At 40.1% G+C, this 20,591-nt stretch overlaps 1 long non-coding RNA gene across 2 annotated transcripts in view; it reads right to left on the bottom strand.

The window, feature by feature from the left end:
• Positions 1-8,705: 8,705 nt before the first annotated feature.
• The window catches only part of LOC149915989 (uncharacterized), a 69,158-nt gene continuing 57,272 nt past the window's right edge, over positions 8,706-20,591 (bottom strand). The window contains exons 3-5 of one of the 2 annotated variants that reach the window (XR_016471007.1): positions 19,092-19,269; positions 12,382-12,582; positions 8,706-8,888 (exon numbers count right to left, since the gene is read on the bottom strand). This is a non-coding gene — a long non-coding RNA (uncharacterized LOC149915989). Of the gene's footprint in view, positions 8,889-10,955; positions 11,537-12,381; positions 12,583-19,091; positions 19,270-20,591 lie in introns of those variants that run through there. The other variant, XR_016471008.1, reaches the window with a different exon arrangement.

The following is a 20,591-nucleotide window of genomic DNA, read 5'->3' as shown; positions in this document are numbered from 1 at the left end:
GCTCTTGTCCTGGTCTGAACATATGGGTGATGAGGTCTGAACAGGATAGCAAATTATGTTTGAAAATGTTTCTTTGAGGAGCTTGGTATCTGTTGAGGATATCAAATATAAGCAGCATTTAAAGCCATTAATGCTATCCCTCTTGGAACTTCAGTGTTATTCAGTTTCACCCAGTTGCCTGGAAATGCTCTTAAAAATTTGGCAGAAGCAGTGAAGAAGCACTACAGTGCCATGCTTTGTGTTCTTGGCTGTTTTAGAGTGAAGTGGGTCTCCTTCTCATCTTACTTGCACTGATGGAAATCCAGCAAAATCAATGGAATTCTTCCTGGTTTGCACCATCTGAACAAGTCAAAACAGACATCACTCCCACCAAAAGACTTGCTTAAACTACTGTATCATCGTCTAGGGTGGGATCACACTTTCTGAAGTTAATATTGATTATCTTGAACCGTTGGAGCTGGAAAAACTCAAGTCCTTTAATAAAAAATGGGGTACTATGTGCAGTCTTGTTTGATTTTACAAAAAAAACCATTTCAAAATCTTATAAGGCACATGTACAGGCTGCAGCAGATTACTTTCAACACCCATTTGCAAGGCTTCTAATTATGAAATTGTGGTAAAGGGTTTTAACATGAGCCCATATTTAAGGTAACAGCAACACTGAACAGCCATGGAGCAGAAATTTGCATCAAAAATAAAACAACCGATAATAAAAGAGAAAGAGTTCCATCCAAACACACTTTCTAATCAGTTCAAAATCTACATACAGATACAGTAGACTAGGACTTATAAACTGCTGGCTAAGTGATACATTTCCTATAGCTAGGATCAAGTAGTTACAAATATAAATCAAGGCATGGCCACTTATTCGCAGGAAATAACTTAAAGGAAGTAAGACATAAGAGTTACAATGTAGTAAGTTGACATAAAAGCAGACAAAATTAAAAGAACTCAGATGACGGCAAGAGATGAAAAGATTCAGCTCAAAATAGTAAAAAAAGTAACTACAGACCACCCAGCATATTATAAAACATCCAATTAGCAACTGAAAGGGAAAAAAGAGAGAATTTGTAAGAGGTGAAAATCACCAGCATTAAAGAACTGCAAAAATATAATTGAAAGTTGATAATTTGGATGTGAAAAAAATATCCTTAAAGTATAATAACCACCTGGTAGTTTGCCTATGGGATCTTATGATGGGGTCTTGGTGAAAGAAAAACTAAATTCATGATGAGAACACCTGTGTGTTTTACTGGATTATGATTTTATACAATGCTATTACTATGCTAGATTGATTTTGTTAAAATTGCAAAAGATAGAGTTCTACAAGTAATAAAATCTATTTCTGCTGATGAATTTCTTTGCCATCCCTCCCAGGAGGGAAATGTTTCTTGTGGCTAGTCAAATGGGAAGTAACACATCCTACAAATATATCTGTATATTTATATTTACACATAACTGCTAGACTGCACTTTGCTGAGTTACAGATAAATAATTTACAGCACCTTAAAAATAGTTTTATTCCTTAGTAAGAATGAAATTGATATGAAAATAAATCCAGATAAAATGCTCAGAAAAGACAATGCATTTTTTGAAAGGTTGGGTAGTGGGGTGGCCTCAAAGACAAATCCATGATGCACACATCAGAAAGTTCTCTATAAATGATTCCAAACATGGTAAATACAGCAATCTGCATTTTCCTTTTCACCACTTTTGCTGGTGGGTTTACCAGGCATTTAAGAACTCTCAGCAATAATTTCCTTCTTTTTGCTTCTGATTATTTCAGTAATTTAAGCAGAAAAACACTGAGGGCTCTTTTTCATTTTTACTTAGCCAGATGGGCACAAGACCACATGCATCACTACAATTAACAGCACATCTTTATCTGGCATAATCATTTGTAAACAATGTGTGAAGATTGCAGTACTCATGCTTATTCCTATATATATTTTTGATCAGAAAACAGGAACGTTAAACAAAAGAAATATGAAGGGCATTGTAATTCTAAGCACTGTCTGAGATGATTGTAAGTGTGAGGGATCTGCAACAATACTTGAGAAGCAGCATAACCCATGAGCTGAAACAGCAGTTCCGAGGCCTTCTGGTAAGCATGTTTTTCTGGAATATCCCCTCTAAAATGTTTTCTTTAAGTTTGTTAAAACAAGTGAAGCCTGCCCACTCTCTTATGTCTTGCTTGATTGGTTTCTTTCCAAGTATGACATGATCTCAGTCCATATGGTTTAAATTAGAGTGAGGCGCTTTGCAATGCTGTGACAAAAAAGAGTAAGTCATAACAAAGCCAAGCAACTGCAGTAACATGTTCAGCAAGACCACAGCTATGATTGCTTAATTCTACGGACTGGAGCCACGTGAAGCACAACCACAGATCTGACATGGCAACAGCTAGCAAAAGTTTCTCCTGCACCATCTCCTGTCATCTGAGATATTCCTTTGCCAGTTTCTGATATCATAATTTGCCTCCACAGTTGTTTAAATGCCAGTTTAAACTCAGGTTTGCTAGAAATCTTGATACTGCCTCTTTACCAATGGAACACCAAAAGGTCTGGCAAGATCTGAAGTAACTGAGGCCCTTTTTTCTTGGGATTACCCTTTATGCTACCTCAGCTTTCAAGTCTCAAGGTCTGAAATCATTGAGTAAGTTACTGATATCACTTAGAGATGACTGAATTCATGTATGCTGAAAAATTATGAAGTATTACAACCTTGGCTGCCATGCCCAGTATAGCAGCACAGAATTCAGCACACTCAGTGAATTGAGTATTTTCTCAAGATGTCAGGTATAGTAACTGGAGAATAATTCGAAAAGAGTTAGAAGAAACATTCTCCCCACAAAGCCTCAAAGCTCCAACTCCCCAGATATCAACAGCCATGGACTGAGTTGTTCTGCATGGCAAACATTCTTCAAAAGCATGCAACTTCTCTGAGCGTGACTTCACAGAAAAGCAGGAATTTCTCAGCACTACCTACACTGTCACCACATTAATAACCATTTGAGACTGACAGTAAATGGTCCTCAGGTAGACTGGGGAGTCAACAATAGCTGAATATAGGTTACCAGCACTTCTGCCCTGAGTGCAGTTCCTAGGAACGTAACTTCTGTCAGGCTCCACTGGGCTCTCAGCTCTGCAGATGAAAGTCTGTCAACAACCAACTTTCCAGGCAGTCAGGTACCCAATAAACTGAGACCAGACCAAATAACACCTAGAGACTGACTTCTCATTTGCACTACTATAAAAAGAACCTACCTGCTGCTAACCACTCTTCAGCCTACCACATTAATGTAGCTGGGCTCTATAGATCCTACTCTTCAGAACCTGGCTCCTGTACTTATTGCTTTCTACTCTACATTCCCGATCAACTGTATTCCAGACTCCTTCCATCTGTTGTAAAGACTTCCCGATTTCCTAATCTCCAGGCAACTTGTCACAATGCTCCTGGGAAAGATTGGTGCAAACATTGATATCTTTGGTTCCTAGTGGTTGTTTTCCTTCCTTAGGTTATTTTGCCTCCCAGTCTTTCTCCAGTCATCCTACTTTACACCACCAGACACTTCCATGATACTGAACTGCAGCAGCAATGGCTTTTTACAGTAGTTTGAACAAACACAACGAAGTGACAGAAAACACCATCACTAGACAGCTCAGAAACTCATCAGTAGGTTTAACCACATCACAAACCCTGAGTCTGTTTTTACACTGCCAGCAGAACTACGTGTGGCTTGTCCAAGGGGCCAGATACAAGCACTGGAATGGATCTTTACAGCTTGGCATCGCTGCTGCCCGCTGAGGAAGAACAGTATGATGAGGTGGGAGAACAGCACCACAGCCTCTTTTGTTCTAATGGAGAAAAAATGCAGGCAAACTATTTTTAGATGAAAGCATTCTGCTTGAATTAAACTCAGAAGCAGCTTTAAACAGCAAGAATAAATTTGGTATAGGAGAAATGCAAAAATACTTTTAGTAGAAAAATATGTTTACAATTCTCCAAAAGAGTCTGAAAGACGCACTTCCTTGCAAACTTACACGGAGTCTAGAAATGAGCCAGCAACCACTCTGTACCTTCCAAACACTCTTTGAAGCTGCATGCATCTCCCAGGGGAGTCCTGAGAATGCTTTGAGTGAGTGCAGCAACGGCCCAAAGCAGCAGCACCCGTGTAAATGAGGATAACAGCCACACACTGGATAAAACAGTGCAAAGAGGAGGTAGTCTCCACAACAAGCTTTTTAAGAAAGACCATTTAGCAACGTCCACCTCCATTTACATCCTTTTAATTACACTATGTCGGCTACAATCCTTTATTTCTATGCTTACTCCAGGGCTTTACATGGAATAAAAGCTTTAAAAGCTGAAATTGGGCAATGGAGCAGAGAAGGGAGGGCCAGAAGGAGGCCAGCCTATGATTCTTCCCAAAGATCCCAGTCCAATCCGACTGGCTGTGCCAGAGATGACCCCTCCTGTCAGGTTAGCTGTATGCTGATGCCTCAAGCCAAGTTTCAAATTGATTTAGCCTAGAGATAAAACTTCAATTTAAAAAAAAAGAGAGAAAAAGAAAAAGATTAAAAAAATATGTATACATTACATGCTGCAGAGACAAAGGCTGACAAAACACACAGTATGATTTTAAAGAACTTAATCACTGCTACCACTGTAGTATTTATCCATAGCTGTTTTATTTAAATGCTATTTTTCAAACTCATAAACTCGTTTTGTCTGACCGCACCTCCGCTGCCATCTGTCACACAGCAAAAAAGCATAACAGGATACTCGTGTGAAGGCTCAACCTCTTCTGCCATATCACCAACGTCCACCTCTGATGTTACGGGCAAACAGAATAAAACAGGAAACATAACTTTTGGAGCAGCCCTCATGCAAGCATCCCACACTTCTGGGTCCCTCAGGCCAGCTTCATCCAGCTCTGATATGGGCACACGATTTCATTTTCCTAAAATTAACCAGAACCCCCAAAGCTGATTTTGTACCAGCTTTACCTGGCCTACTGCCAGTTTGAGGGCAAGAGACAGGATCTGGCCTAGGACAAAAGCACACAAGTATCGCAGATAAGAACCAGAATAAAGACAATCAGTCTGAACCTAACCTGCCTTGATACCCTGAACATATTTCCATGAAATTACACTGGGCAATACTTTCCTATTGTCAGTTACAAGGAATCTGAAAAGGAGGCTTGATGTGTTTTGAACTACGGCCCAAGCGCAAAGTGGAAGGGCCAAGCTGAGAAACAACTATTTTGGTGTTTGGCACTGAGTGGAAACAAAACACACAGCAGGAATGGAAACACGGTCCAGCAGAGAAAGCAATTAACAGAAAGCTGCAAATGAAGCAGAGCTTCCCATCACAACGCACCACTCCTTATAACCACATAGTTCCTAGAAGGAGAAGAATCCATTAAGATTAAGGGAATTTTCCTATCTACTGAGGCTAGTTATGCTTATTTTACACACTACTGAGTGTGTAAAATTTGATGCAAGTTTGGTGTTAATGGCAACATGGCTTATCTGACAAATAAAGAGCTGTTACGCAGAATATCCTTCAGTCGCTCTGGTGTCACTTGGCAACAACTTTGAGCGCTAGCGCTTTCATGTCACTGGCTGGCTGTGCGTCATGATCATGAGCAGGAGTTGAGTTTGTAGAAAGCAGTAAGACTGACAGAAGTAGGTTATAGGCAGGAATAACATAAAGCCCTCAGCTCTGGCTGGAAAGCTTATGAAAAAAGCCTGCGTTTTCTTCTTTTAGGGAGTTTTAAATTATTAAAGTCTTGCTTTCTTTTTTTTTCTTAAATCTGTTTTCAATAAGTATGGAGCTAAAAAATATGAAGACAATTACAGCTGTCTGAAAAACAGCAATGTCAGACCTCACATTTCCCAACTGACCTTTCATCAGATGAAAATTCCCACAGTTACCTTCTCTAATCACAGTTAAGAATTACGAAAATTTGCAAAGCAGCATTCTGTCCAATGACTGTGTACACATGGCAGATGTACAGGTGGATGTTAGCATGATTTACACAGGAGGAGCTGCATAAAAGCTGTAAAAATCTGCTCCAACTTAAAAAATTGTTCTAACAAAATCAGCTCTGAACAAAAAAGGTCATTGCTGAGGACCTGGTTGTGAAACCCAGTATGTTGATCCTCTGGCTAAAAAAACATAAATGCCAGAAGCTACTAAGAAAGTCTAAAAAACAGTGATGGTGGTATATCTTTGAAACATGGCTTGACTGGTTCCTTCCTCCACTCTGAAGTGCTGCACGGAAAGTCACCTGCAAGAAGAACATTCTCAACAAAGAGCAAGGAAAAAGGCTCTATAGCTAACATTTGGATATCTCCTATCCCAACGTTGGCTTGGTCAATAAAAAGTGAGAGAAAGCAACACAAACCTCAGTCTAGCTGGAAGCAGCTTAGTACTTACTATCGTAAAAAGCATCTTAAAAATAAATTATTTTCTACCCAAAGCACTCTGCTGGCTAGATATGAAAATACCTGAGTTTTTGTGCAGAAGAAACAGAGCACAGAGGAATGTATATGTTCACAAGGCTTGGGAAGAGATTTGTTAACTCTCACGTTCTTACTTCGTATCTGACTGCAAGCCCTACTCCAGCCACAGACATATCATTCCACTTGGCTTTCCCACATTTAAGTAGGTTTCTCTTCATAAACCAACCCAGGCAGGACTCAGCCACAGTTTATTCTCCCTGCAGTGCATTCAGCCACCCAAATCACCTGTGATAACTGCCAGCTGTCCTTCCATGCTCCCATGCCCACTCACACATCAGGCAGAAAGGAAATGAGCCAAGAGCAGTGCCAACTGCTGGCCACAGGCCCCCAAAGAATGCTGGAAATCCCAGATCAGCGTGCATGCGGGCATGCCCTGGGGATGCTCAGCCTGGCACCATCTTTACTATGAGAGTGGTGAGGTGCTGGAACAGCTGCCTAGAGAGGCTGTGGATGCCCCGTCCCTGGAGGTGTTCAAGGCCAGGTTGGATGGGGCCCTGGGCAGCCTGGTCTAGTATTGAATGTGGAGGTTGGTGGCCCTGCATGCGGCAGGGGCTTGGAGCTTCATGATCCTTGAGGTCTCTTCCAACCCGGGCCATTCTGTGATTTACACTGCCTGTATCACGCTACAGGCTGACAGGGAAGACTGGGGAGCGGCCTATAGGGAACGCAGAGCCAGCTTCAGTCCTACCATCATCAAAATATCTGTTATTCATTGAGCTTTTATGAGAGGACTGTGGCAATTACTAAGTCTTTTCCTTGTTATAACAGATTCTCAGCTGTTATAAATCAATGAAGTTATGTCATTTTAAAGGCAGCTGTAATGATTTACAGCTGAATACTAGACCCACTTTAAGGACAATGCTTCCTTACTTTCCATAAGGATTAATTCTTCAGGTACAGAATTCTTTTCCTTATTTACTGTTTAAGAAATTAGGATCTGTTAGGTACCATACAGCTACAGCTGTCCGGTCTGAAAGACTGTGGGCTTCCCACACTTAACATCTTGCTCCATACAGAAACCCAATTTGTCCTACATGCGCTGTTCTCCTGAAATGCAGTCATTTCACAGGCTCTGTCACAGACAGACACCATGAAAAAACAGTAAATTATGGCTTCAACTTTTTTTGCATGTGGTTAAATGCCTTTGCTGCTCCTAAATTTTTTAATTAAAAAGAGCATACAAAAAAAAAAAAAAAAAAAAAAAGATACATATTGTTCTGCCTGTAAAATGCAGGTGCTTCTCTCAAGAGAACTACCAGCTCTTTTATGGAGCTGTTTGGTTTTCATTGGTTGATAGAAATGTTAATGAATTTGCCTTAGGCAGTTAAAAGATGATGTATTCTGATGAAGCCAAGTCTAAACAGAAATAGATCAGGCTAGATATAATAGGAATAGATAAAATAAAAAGCTAATTCAGCTCTCTCTGTAGAGGCAAGACTACAACTGAAGACAAGTGGGGTTCTTTTGTTCATTTTAGATTTTGCATGTACTTTTCCAGTCATGTTAGTAATGGTAGCAAATCCCATTTTAATCATTACTTCTTACTCTTTAATTGTACTCTCACAGCTTTTACAATAGAGCAGGAAGATAAACTCTTTAGTAAGTATCATATTGAAAAGAAGAATATTGAAATTTTAACTCACCATTACTGATTATACCCACACAAACATGACTATACTTCATAGCATTTCCCAGCTTTTTTCAGGTGTATCAAAAATCTAGGAGAACTCTGAACCTAGAAAGTATAATCCAGTCAGCAAGTGAAATAACCACAGCTGCCCCAACACTGCACTTTACATCCTTGTCCTTCTAAGTGATTTTGATTAATAGCATTCCTAAAGGCAATCCACTGAAATGAAATGGAGCAGTTGCTCGGATCTGTTGCCTGAAAATAACAAAACCAAAATGGAGCATTTACTTCTTCACTCAGTAATCACACTTCCCCGTCAAAATTTCTTCTAGAGTAATTTAATTTTCAATGAAAAAAAAATCATTTTTCAAGCATGGCTTTCAACAAACTGTTGGGTTCTGGAAATGTTTTGCTCTTAAAGGAAAAGTTCTGCCAAAATATTTTGGCTGACAGCTGAGGTTAAGGGAAAATGGGATGCTTCCCCCCCCCTTTTTTTTTTTGCACTATATGGACAAAATTTTTAAATTCCTACAATTTTCTGAAGATTGTGATGAAAACTATTTACCATTTTTCAGCAAATATATTCTCATAAAAACTTCTTACAGCTCACATACGAGTACTCCTCAGGGAAAGCAATAACTGCAGGAGTCAGGTGGGGCTGATGTCTTCCATGAAGTTTAGTATTACCTCCCTCTGTGTGTATAAGAGTGTGGCAGCTGGTTCTAAACCTGTAACAAAAGTTTTTCCTGTATTTTTACCCAGAAGTCTCAAAGCATTTATAAACGTTCTCATCCATGCAAAGCTTCTGTGTCCTGATCATTGGAATGCGGAGCATGACCAAGGCTTACTTTAATTTGATAAACTCTGGTTAGCAACATGTCAGTGCTGTCACGCAGGCACTACAGAACTTGCTGTCTCTCAGTTTGGACAGGAGCTATCAGTCCCCTTGAGAAAGCCTGACACACACAACACCGCTAAACATTTCAATACCTGCTAGTCCACCAACCCCAAGTATCACTGCATCTAAGGATCAAAATGCTGTCTCTAATCCGCGCACAGTTGCATGGCTTGCTCCAGAAGGGGTAAGCCACATGCTAAATGCAGGACTGCAGGGCCAGAAATAAGCAAAAAAATCTGCAATGACAGGAGAAAAACTAGTTACCACATGACATGACATGAAAATTGACTTGAAGTAACTGTATGTTTGTGTGTACCGATCCACAGAAATTAAAATACTTTATTAATCTAGGTCTTGGAGCTTCCACACAAGGTCGTATTTACTGTGATTTGAATTTGGAAATACACATAGCCAAGACAGCTTCACAGAAATGCTGCAATGTGTGCTCTGCAATAACACTTCTATAATCCAGAGAAATCCTCCCGCTAATATTCCTAATCCCTTCCCATTGGACTTTATGATACTTCTGTGATTTCCAAGCAGTCCAGCAATGACTAAACAATATTTATGATATAGAAGTCTGCTGGTTTGATCTCCAGCCTATAGCGTTTTTAAGTTACACCCACATCTGTAAGTACTACCTCTTAAATATCCACAAAATGAAGAAAAAGATAGGAAAATGAAGATGCCTATGTGTCTTTTATTGCCTTTTCTACCACTGCATCCCCTTTTTTATTGTCAGATAGACCTGGGAGCATTAGTAACCTCCTCTCATTATTACTCCACCATCACACCTCCAAATTCATACGAGCAAAGAGCATTTGGGGGCAGGACAAATGGAAGGAAGGGTGTTCTATTTTTTTTCCCCTTTTCATTACATCATATTTATCATCTCATTCTTTCTTCTTAGACTGAAAAACTGCCAGTTTTCAAGTGTCCCTCATTAACTTTTAAAACCTAAGCTCCACTAAAGAGGAGTTATTACTTTTTTCCTGGCACTGACTAAAATTGCAATACCCATATAAGAGCACTAAATCCTAATAGCTACTCAAGGCAAACTAGGAAATAAATACTTAACGTGAGATGCAAAATTCAGTATTGCACACAATAGGTCTACACCATATTTCAACCTGCACCAAAATCATTCAGTTTATATGCTGGGGTACAGTTCCAAACCTTATGTCAGGGAACTGTCTTTCCTTCTGGCTGTATCTTCACATTCTTTAAGGATGGGAAGAAGCAGGAAAAGTTCAGGAGTCAGAAGCTGTTTTGTAGGACTGCTGCAGTTGGACTTCAAGTTGTTCAAGAGCTTTACAACTTGGTAAAGATCAAATATCTTGCAGAGCAATATGGGCACAGACAGGGTTGAAAATATCTGTAAGGTCAACCTCGAGTAGCAGAGTAAACAAACAGAATGCCACTGCTCAATTCTGCTCCTCCACTGATCACTTGAATGCCCTGCACCTCGTCACTTTGACGTCTGTACTCTCACACTTTGTCAGGGTTCCTGGCTTTAATTAATACCTGCCTTAGGGATCAAAGGGAAAGATGCTAAGTCAAATCTATTTAAATCTCGTTTTGACATAATGTGAGACCAAAAGACTCTAAAAATTTTCACCAGAAAAATACTTATTTGTTCTTTCTTTCAAGGGGGAATTATAGCCACATGATTTTGCTTGATATACATACATATATACAGACACATGTATTTGCAGGGCAAGAATCCTGATATGCAGTTTTATTACCTTATTTGGAAGGTAACAAGTGCAATAGTATATTTAAAATTTTTCAAGAATCATGCAAATTACAGAATCTCTAATTTACTGTTTTCTCACAGCTCTGCTGAGAACACATAAAAACTAATCTCTATTATACAGATATGTCATCAGTGGCCTGATAATGCTTTCCCTGTACGCAAGAAAAAAAGAAAACTGCAGCGGCTGCCTGTGTTTGAGTGCCAGCTGAACACTCCTGAACCCAAGTTCTGAGTTGCTCCATCTGACATTAAGCTTGAGAAAGCTAAAGGTTTCTGTAGACAAACAACTTGTAAAGGCTGTAAGAACGTAATTTTTGCACTCGAGAGCAAGCTACCTATTCTCTAACAGTAGCTGTAGCCTACAAGAGAACTAGAAAAAGTGGCTGAAGAAACAGAGCAAGCTAGTTTCACTTTCCTAATGGAACAAGAAAACAACATAAATGCTGGTGGAAGTAACATTTTCCACTTACAGGTCTGTCCATCAGCATTTTTAGAAATTGTACCTCAGAGTCACTCATCTCTACTCCTTTTGCTTGTAAATGTTTGCAAGTAGATGCATAACTCAATTAACTACTGAGATGGTCAAGAAAATAACTTCTGCTTGCGCTTTCCTTCACTTGGAGGGCTGGTAAAGCAGGCAGCTGAAGAACGATCCTGCTGAACGGCAGTTATCCACCTTCCACTCAGTCATATGCAGTAACATCAAGACTTAGATTGGCATTCTATTGAAGAACAAACTATTAGACATCCAACTTCTAAAAATCAGGAATTTTTGATGCTATTGAACAAAACCACAGAAGTAATCCAGCATTAATAAGACTTAAGATCTTCCCAGATGTATCAATCCTGACTGTACACAGAATCATAAGATTGGAAAAGACCACTAAGATCATCTAGTCCAGTCATCAACCCATCCCCACCATGCCTAACAACCACATCCCTCAGAACAACATGCACATGCATCTTGAAAACCTCCAGGGACAGTGATTCCACCACTTCCCTGAGCAGCCCGTTCCAATGCTCTTTCACAGAAGAAATGTTTCCTAATGCCCAACCTGAACCTCTCCTGGCACAACTTAAAGCCATTACTTCTTGTTCTATCTCTAATTATCTGGGAGAAGAGACCAATCCTGGCATTGCCACAACCTCCTTTCAGGGAGTTGCAGAGAGAGATAAAGTCTCCCCTGAGCCTTTTCTCCAGACTGAACTATCCCAGTTCCCTCAGGTGCTCCCAGTAAGGCTTGTGCTCAAGACCTTCACAGCTCAGTTGCCCTTATCTGGACACGCTCCAGGGCCTCAAAGTCTTTCTGGTAGTGAGGGGCCCAAAACTGAACAGTGAACTGAAGTACTCAAGGTGCAGCCTCACCAGAACTGAATACAGAGGGATGGTCACCTCCCTGCTCCTGCTGGCTGCCCTACTTCTGATACAAGCCATTGGCCCTCTTGGCCACCTGGGCACGCTGCCAGCTTGTGTTCAGCCAGCTGCCAACACACACTTTCCAATCCTTTTCCTAACACAAAGTATTGCATCTGATTTTGACTTTCAGAAAAGCAAGTTATCTTTTACCTTCCTTCCTCTTTAAAATGATTCTCAATCATTCCTTTTTATTAAGGGGGGAACTGCCCAAATTCTGGAAGCGAGGTCCTTGGTCAGAGTTCTACAACCAGTTCTCCAGGGGTGACAGCCTAAAGCAGAAGGATGGAAGGATGGATATCTTCCAGATGCTCACAGCCACTCTCACAGTGCTTTTATTTCCAAGACACTTTCCTGTAACAGAGAAGACAAATGTTTTAGTTAGATCCAAATACACTCTTCTCAGCACCTCCCAGCATGAGAAGTGCACTTGAATTCAGGAGTAAAGTAAGAAGTAAGCTGAGTGTCTCAGACAATCCCTAATATTCCTTTCATTTCACGTTCCTCCCTGTGATGCCTGCTACATACAGGCAGAAAGATTTGGGAGCACAAAGACAAACCTGGAACTGCAGAAAATCACACTACAGTCTCAGAGAATTACCCTGTTTTCATTATGTAGCACCATCAGTCACCACAACCAGCTGCCCTTTCATACCCTGCTTGCAACAGAACCCAAGCAGTTACAGAACTTACTGCCTTGTGCTTACAGTTGCACACACATGTGCATACACAAATACTATAAAGAGATTTTATTTCTGGAAAGTTGCTGAGCATCTAAGCGGGTGTGCTGGCAGACCACTGCATCATTAGGCTGGAAGGAATCTCAGCTGGGTTAACCCAATCCATCATTCTGCTTCAGAGCAGAAGTGATCTCACTATCCCCAAACTATCCCCAGAAGATGAGTGTCAAGCTTAGCTTTGAATATCTCAGATGATGAGACTAGTTACCTCCCTTGGAGTCTCAGCACATTGACTAACCCTTCTCGAGTTAGGCAGTTTTTCCTAAGTTTTCTCTGTTCTGGTCTTATTGCTTAATCAAAATAATTGGTCCCTGTCCTCTTCGTAACAGTTCTTGCATATGTTTGCAGACACTTACGTTTCCCAACAGTTTTCTTTTGGTCTAGACTGAACGTGACCCTTGAATTTTCCACAGATCTGACTGGCTGATGCTCTCCCCCAGGGCCCATGCTGAGCTGGCCGCAGCAGGTAACGCAGCCGCAGGAGGACTGCACCCAGCCTCGCAATAAGCCATCAACATAATTCTGTCAGTCACAGAAACAGGTTCAAACATTCCTCTTTTTCACCACATCATGGTGAATTTTCAGTTTCTCCAGACTGACAATCATAGCTTATCTACTGCTGCTTTGCTTTTCAAAGCAGTCTGCTCTTAGAGTAAATTTGGTTCTGCTTTAATGCATGGGCTAGCACGCCATCTACACAGTCAAATGCAAGACAGTCCCATGCCCACATTTAAAAGGGAGTTTAACAATTAAAGAGAAAAACAACAGGAAGATATATCTAATAGAAGTGTGGAAGGAAACAAATCTGTCCAGTTTATCGCAGCAAAAAAATGAGAACAACTTGAAAAGTCTTTCAGAATTATCTCTATAAGGAAAGGATAAGACTAGCTTAGCAAAGGCATGAAATTCAAATGCCAGAAGTCATTTGCATTCAAACTGGAAGCAAGATGGAAGTTCTTAGCAGAGAAGACAGGTCACCAAGGAATATGTCAAAGTCTCCATCACTCAGGGTTCTTCAGTCAAGATCAGGGTCTTTCTAAAACAGCCCAGTTCACGTGGGAGTTCTGAGGACTGTATTATGCACAAAAGAACATCTCCTATTCCCATTCCATTTCCGTATCAGCACAGAAACTTTACGCTAATTATGACTCTTACCTGGCTGAGCACATCAACTCTCACTGCCATTCTGTTTGGCTTTGTCTCCTCTCCCCTTCTCCCTCCCCAGTTTCTCAGATCTGCTCTTCATTTCCATCCCATCCAGCCTGCTCTTTTTCTCTCTGTCTACTCTTCAGTTTTATAGCTGCTGGTTAGCAGTCACAAATTTCCATTATTATTACAAAGGTTTTCCCAGTTCTTGAATGAACACTCCGGGCAATGGAATTCCTTCTTTAACCTTATTAATGTTAAGTTCCATAGTTGCTGTGGTGAACATAAGGTAAATTATATCAGTTTTTGGGTATCTAAAATAGAACTATACGCTAAGTACCTGCTTGCAATGGGAATAATAAATAAATAAACAAGGCCCCATGGCTGCAGTAATTTACAAAAAATAATAGGGAAAAATTGGCCTTTGCTGTTTGAAATCAGATCAAAGCATTAAAAGGGTGTCACACTGCAAAAGGTTAAGGCCTATTAAAACATTGTAATTTTGCAGTCTCTAATGTTATTAAGATTTTCCATTTGATGCTGCCAGATAATAACTAACAGAGGACACCAAATATTCTGCCTTTACTGTCTTAGTATGTGGAGAAAATATCCTGAATCTTTAGAAATTCCCCAAGTACAAGGCTGCCATTTTGTAGCAATAGTAATAAAACAAGCATAGCTGCAACTCAAACAGGTGATGCTCACAATGCTCTCTCCCCTAGACAGCCAGATAGACACTATGAAATATAATTCATGACATCTTACCCAGCCTAATTCTGGTGGCATTGTTACTCACAGAACAGTGAGATGGATTTCACTGTTAAGCAGTAATCAATAGTGTGACACCCAGCAGTGAGGATATGTTTTTTTTTTTTTCATAAAGATAACAATTTTACCCTTGACTTTAACTGACAGTTGGCTTCAGGTTTCTGTCTAGCTCATATACTGCTAGTCTGGCTAGTAAATAATTTTTGATGAATGTTCTACCTAAAGTTCAACCAGAGAGCAGAGACATGACAGATATCCTGCCAGCCAGGATATCTGAGCAATGTGCACAGCAACAGTCCTCTAACAAGCTTGTTAACCAGAGAAAGTGACAGCTTGACATTTTAAGAGGTTATTCTTAGTGTTGCGGAAAGCAACTTCATCAGTCTCTGTGCTCTGAGCTGTAGAACAGGCAAGGTACAATGTCTGGAGTCACAACGATCTGCTTGAAAGTAGGAAAGCTCTACAGAGGGATTTGGATAGGCTGAGGCCAACTGTGTGAGGTTCAACAAGACAAGTAGTGGCTACTGCACTCTGGCCACAACAAATCCATGCAACATGACAGCCTTGGAAAACTGCAGGGCAATGAAGCTGGTGAAGGGTCCGGCGCTCCCTGAAAGGAGGTTGTAGCGATGCAGGGGTTGATCTCTTCTCCCAGATAACTAGAGTTAGGACAAGAGGTAATGGCCTCAAATTGCACCAGCAAAGGTTCAGGATGGATATTAGGAAATATTTCTTAGCTGAAAGAGTAATGAGGCACTGGAACAGGATACATGGGAAAGTGGTGGAATTATCACCCCCGGAGGTCTTCAAGACACAAGTGGATGTGGTTCTGAGTGACATGGCTCAATAGGCATGGTGGTGATGTGTTGGGGTTGGTCTTCTTGATGTTAGAGGTCTTTTCCAACCTTAATGATTCTATGATTTCATGACTGTGGCCAAGGCTTTGATGAAGCCAGCAGCCACCATCACCTAAGGAGGACTCACACAAGATACCTACAGCATTCTCCAACCACCTTGCCATTCATCTTTGTTCAAAGAAGGCCCCATTCTCAAGACTCCACTGTACCTGCAACGTCCATGTATTATTAAGTGAAGCTCCTGCATTTAGCCCCTGCTAAGCATTTTATACTCTATCAAAGCAGTTTTCTGGGAGCTTTCAGGAATTTGTTGTAGTTTATATAAAGAACTGGTGATGATGTTCATGTCACTGACATCTAATAAAGCAGGCAAAAAAGCAGCAAATAAAGTGAGATGTATAAAGAATCTATGAAAATCTAACTTTTATAAACTCTTACTATTTATCTTATTCCTTCAGGATTTTGTGAATCCTTTCACAAATACTTGAACTCCATAAGATGCCCAGAAAATCTGAAAAAAAGGGGGAATATGAGAAATGGTTGTTTATACCATATCAGGAGTCATGAGCCCGTGCTGTGCTCTAACTGCTAGGCAGTGTTGCCTCGGTATTAGACGGACACTGCTGCAGCCCCAGGGAGGGGCAAAAAAAAAAAGTTGCAGAGGGCGTAACGCTCAGGAACTCCAGTATCCTTTGCCCAGCACAACATAATAGTTGAGAAAAAGATAAAAAAACAGGTCAAGAAAAAGATGAACTTGGCTGAGAACTTAATGGGTATCTTGAATAACTGATATTTAAGTCATGTTCTTGTTTATTCTTTTAAATGTGCTTGTATGGAGCAAGCATTCACCTGCTATAAATTACAAGGAAATCATAAGCCTCCATTGATAGTGGAGATTGATAATGGAAATAAGTCTGAAGTAAACAGCACTTATACACATACAAAAAAATTAACAAAAACATACACAAAAAAACCTTCAAAATAGAACTAAACCACCATGAAAAAAAAAAAAAACAACAAACCCAAATAACATAAAATCCATTCATAACTGAGTTTTTCCAGAACTAGACTACAAAGTTTCCAGAGCAGATATTTAGCAGATTTCTTAATGATTTAGATCCTGAAAAAAAGTCCCAGAGGGCTAGGGAGATGAAGATAATGAATTTCATTCTCTATCCTTTAGGTTGTAGCTCTTTGACAGAAGCAATTTTTACATTAAGAAAATATTAATTTGTATGCTTGAAGCCTGTGTTCTTTTTAATCTTAATAGTTTGGGTTGTTTTTTTTTTTTTTTTTTTTTTTTAATGTTTTGTTTTTTAAAATTTTACAGTGTAGAATCTTATCCAGAATAGCTTTCAAAATTGCAAAGAATAAGATCAGAGCATTGAGAATATGAAGTGGGGTTTTTATCCAGCAAATGACTAGATGTTTCCAGCCAGTATACCATGCTAAAGAGAGGAAAACGAGCCATTGAAAATGGAGTATTTTTACAGGAGATCTTCACAAACATGTTACCTCTGGCGACCTTTATCTAAAGGTGAAAAGGTTAATGAAAGAATTTGGAAACTATTAGCCTGAAAAAGGAGCAAAGACCCTCTCAGGGTTATTCCCAGATTTCTCTAGCATAGCTTGTAATTCCTTAGAGATCTTTTGAGCAGTACAGAGACCTTAGTCAGTCAGAGTCAAAATATTTTTCCGCCTTTGTAGTGACTCTCTGAACACATAAATGGGGAGTTTTCTTTTGTTCCACCTCCACCCTTCACTAGGGAGGATGCCAGAGTAGGCTTTCCTTCATGGGACTACAGATTTTCCAACTACATATTGTACCAGAAAGAATAATAATTGAAATACACCTCTCCCTAGCATATCCTCTCCAATTTAAGGATTTGATCACTGAACCATTAGTTCCCTTAGTGCACCAAACTATGGAAGTTCAGTTTACATGTTTACAGCACAGTTCTGTTTGGCCTATGGTTTATTTTCCTGTTTTAAATCTTCACAGTATTGACACTGCAGACCTGAACATGAGGTACAGAAGAGATCACAAGTTTTGGGTTCCTTTCAAGCTCTGTCATTAACTTGCAGTCCAGCCTGGGCAAACAATGGAATCTCTTTATGTCATGATTTACTTTCAAGTTGGTGTAGAGCAATAAAATATCTCTAGGATAGATGTAAGTCTCAGACACTTGCTGAAGAAAAAAAAAGAAGTTGGAAAAGGTACTATTTACTGCAAAGAAACAGAATGATAGCTCAACGAGGGAAAGTTCAAAGTAGAACTTCAGCAGGGTTCAGAATATTAATTCTAATAGGAAAATCCTCACAATTTCAGTCTCTTTTTTCACATATGTTGCTCTAAATTCAGACTGTTAACTTTTCCTTTTCCAAGTGTAAAATGTGAACTCCAAGAGACAAGATTGAGAAGAATTTGCCATGCTGGTACACAGGTACTACCCTCATGACCTAGGAGTTCTATTCCTCACAATCAAGCTATTTGGTATTCCCTGAAATAATGCCATGTTTAACTCAAGGTTACAGGACTCTGGAGGTAAGAAATAAAAAGAATTTAAAGTTTCTGATATAAAAAATGTAAATTTGTAGCCCTCGGTACATTCATAGGAAATCAGTAGTCTGGGTTGAGAACATTATTTCTAATAGTTTAATACATCTTAATTTTATTTTTTAAGAGATACCTTAAGAAAAGTGTAATCATCAGAAAGATGAAAATGATCACACTTGGCTTACTATTTCATGTTTGTGAGATAACACCATTTTCTGAGAACTGTATCAGCTTCCATATGAGGTGCCATTACTGTAACACAATAGAAAGCACCACAATGACAGGAGAGCAGCAAGGTCCTAGGCTGCAGCAAGTGAGAACTTGCTCAAACAAACAGCCATAAACACAGAAATAAAGGAAAGAAGCTACTTACCTTCAGAATACTTCAGGCATACAGGGATCTCCTGCAAGATACCCTCACCTCCACTGCCAACCCTTAAATAAGGTCTAGAAAGGGGTGGATCCTGGCTCCACTCCTTCTGGTCACTCAGGTACATTGCATGCACCTGAACTCCCCGGATTGGCCCTGCTTTCCCACCAGGTGCTCAAACACTGCTTCAAGCCAGGACTTAGCATTACTGCTACACATTATCAACTTTCTTTTTTTTTTTTTCCCCCCACCATCAACAGGTAGTGTCTGTGTGAAGTCTAGGTTAGGTTTATACTTCTACAGTAAAACAAAATGGAGTAATTTCTGACAAGGTCCCTAATTAATTAAAATTAGCAATTATAATGTCTCTCTTGCTGATGAGCTTTTCCCTCTTAAAAAAAAAAAAAAAAAAAAAAGGCACTTACCACAGGATTCAGCAGCCATGTTTTCTTACTCTTTCTGAATCACTGAATCCTGAATTCTCCAGGGCCCTGGCTCATGACCTGCTTTCCCCACATTCCAGATAGAAACTTCATGGGCAGCTTTTGGTAGCTCACCTCAACTCCCCAGTCACAGCAGCCTCCTGACAGACCTCCACAGCATCTTTGGAAAAAATGGCAGAATCAGACTTCTGACTGCTACAAGGCAGGCACTGCACTGCACACCAGCCAGCCATCACTATTTCTCCTTGAGGACTCAGTCAGCGCATTCATTCATGTTTAGTCCACATGTCCAGTATTTTCCATGCTGTTAGAAACTTAAATTTCCTTTTATTTAAAAGTTAATGTACAGCAGTATAGCTGTAGGTGTTGTATTGAGTCTATACAAGCGGCTCACGTTTTGCTGAAAAACAATGGTGGAATCTGGATTTAGCATAACTAAATTATGAAAGAACTGGGGGGACTGTCCTCCAACTTATTTATCATCACAATCTTGCTACAGCAGGAGAACTGTTCCTTGGTTTCCAGCATGCAGCAGCAGTGCCAGTATCCCAGAGAAATCACAGGCTCCATCACCACAGCCTTATAAAAGGCATTCCTGCCGATGCTGTTTTTTCACCAGATGAAAGCTGAGACCAAGACTCAAACCCAGAGCTATGCCAGCCACACTAAGTGAAAGTCCAGGAATCGCTGCTAAGGAAGCACACCGTCTAGAAATTAGACACACTCATAATAAGGCTACATGATGACATACAAATCAAATCTGTGGAGCTCAGATTATTTCTTGGCTTTCCCCTTCCATGATACATATATAACCACAAGTACTAACTAGTTCACTAGACTGTGTTTGTGACTACTGAGAAAAATTGTTGTTGACAATAAAGGTTACAAAGAGTTTAAGAGGGCAAACTACTTTCAGTCTGAGCTTATTTAAAAAGGCAAATGGTATCTCAAGGAGCAAGCTGACCCCGTTATCAGGTCCATAGGGAGTAAAGACAGCAGCTAGCAGCAGAGCCAGCCAAACGCCTGGGCTGAGGTCAGCTGAGAAGCCAGCCAGCCAAATCCAAAGCTGTTGGAAAAATACATTCTGGAGCTCTGTGTCTGGGACCCCAGCTACTACGCACACCCTGCGTTAGCGGACATGGGTGTTGGTTTGGACATAACGGCAAAGAAGGGGAATAGGGAAAGTGCATTAGATGGCAGTTACATAACGAGCCTACTGACTTTGTAATGAGTTTGTTATTTGGAAATAACGTGTTATCTGGAAATAACAGGTATGTTTACCAGAACATGATCTATTATTTCACTGTAAGAGTTTTACATAGAAAGGAAATGAAAAAAGGGATTTTACAATATAACATTAAAGAACTACAGAGAACAATAATAAGCAGTGCATGAAATGTGATGTATTCATCTACAGAAATCTTTACAAACTTTAAAAAGCATATTTTTTCAGTCACGATTGAACACAATTGTGCTTAGTGT

The sequence above is a fragment of the Phasianus colchicus genome, chromosome 14, assembly GCF_987193195.1.
Source record: "Phasianus colchicus chromosome 14, bPhaCol1.hap1.1, whole genome shotgun sequence".
Lineage (NCBI taxonomy): Eukaryota > Metazoa > Chordata > Aves > Galliformes > Phasianidae > Phasianus > Phasianus colchicus.
This window is presented reverse-complemented; position numbering and strand designations above follow the sequence as displayed.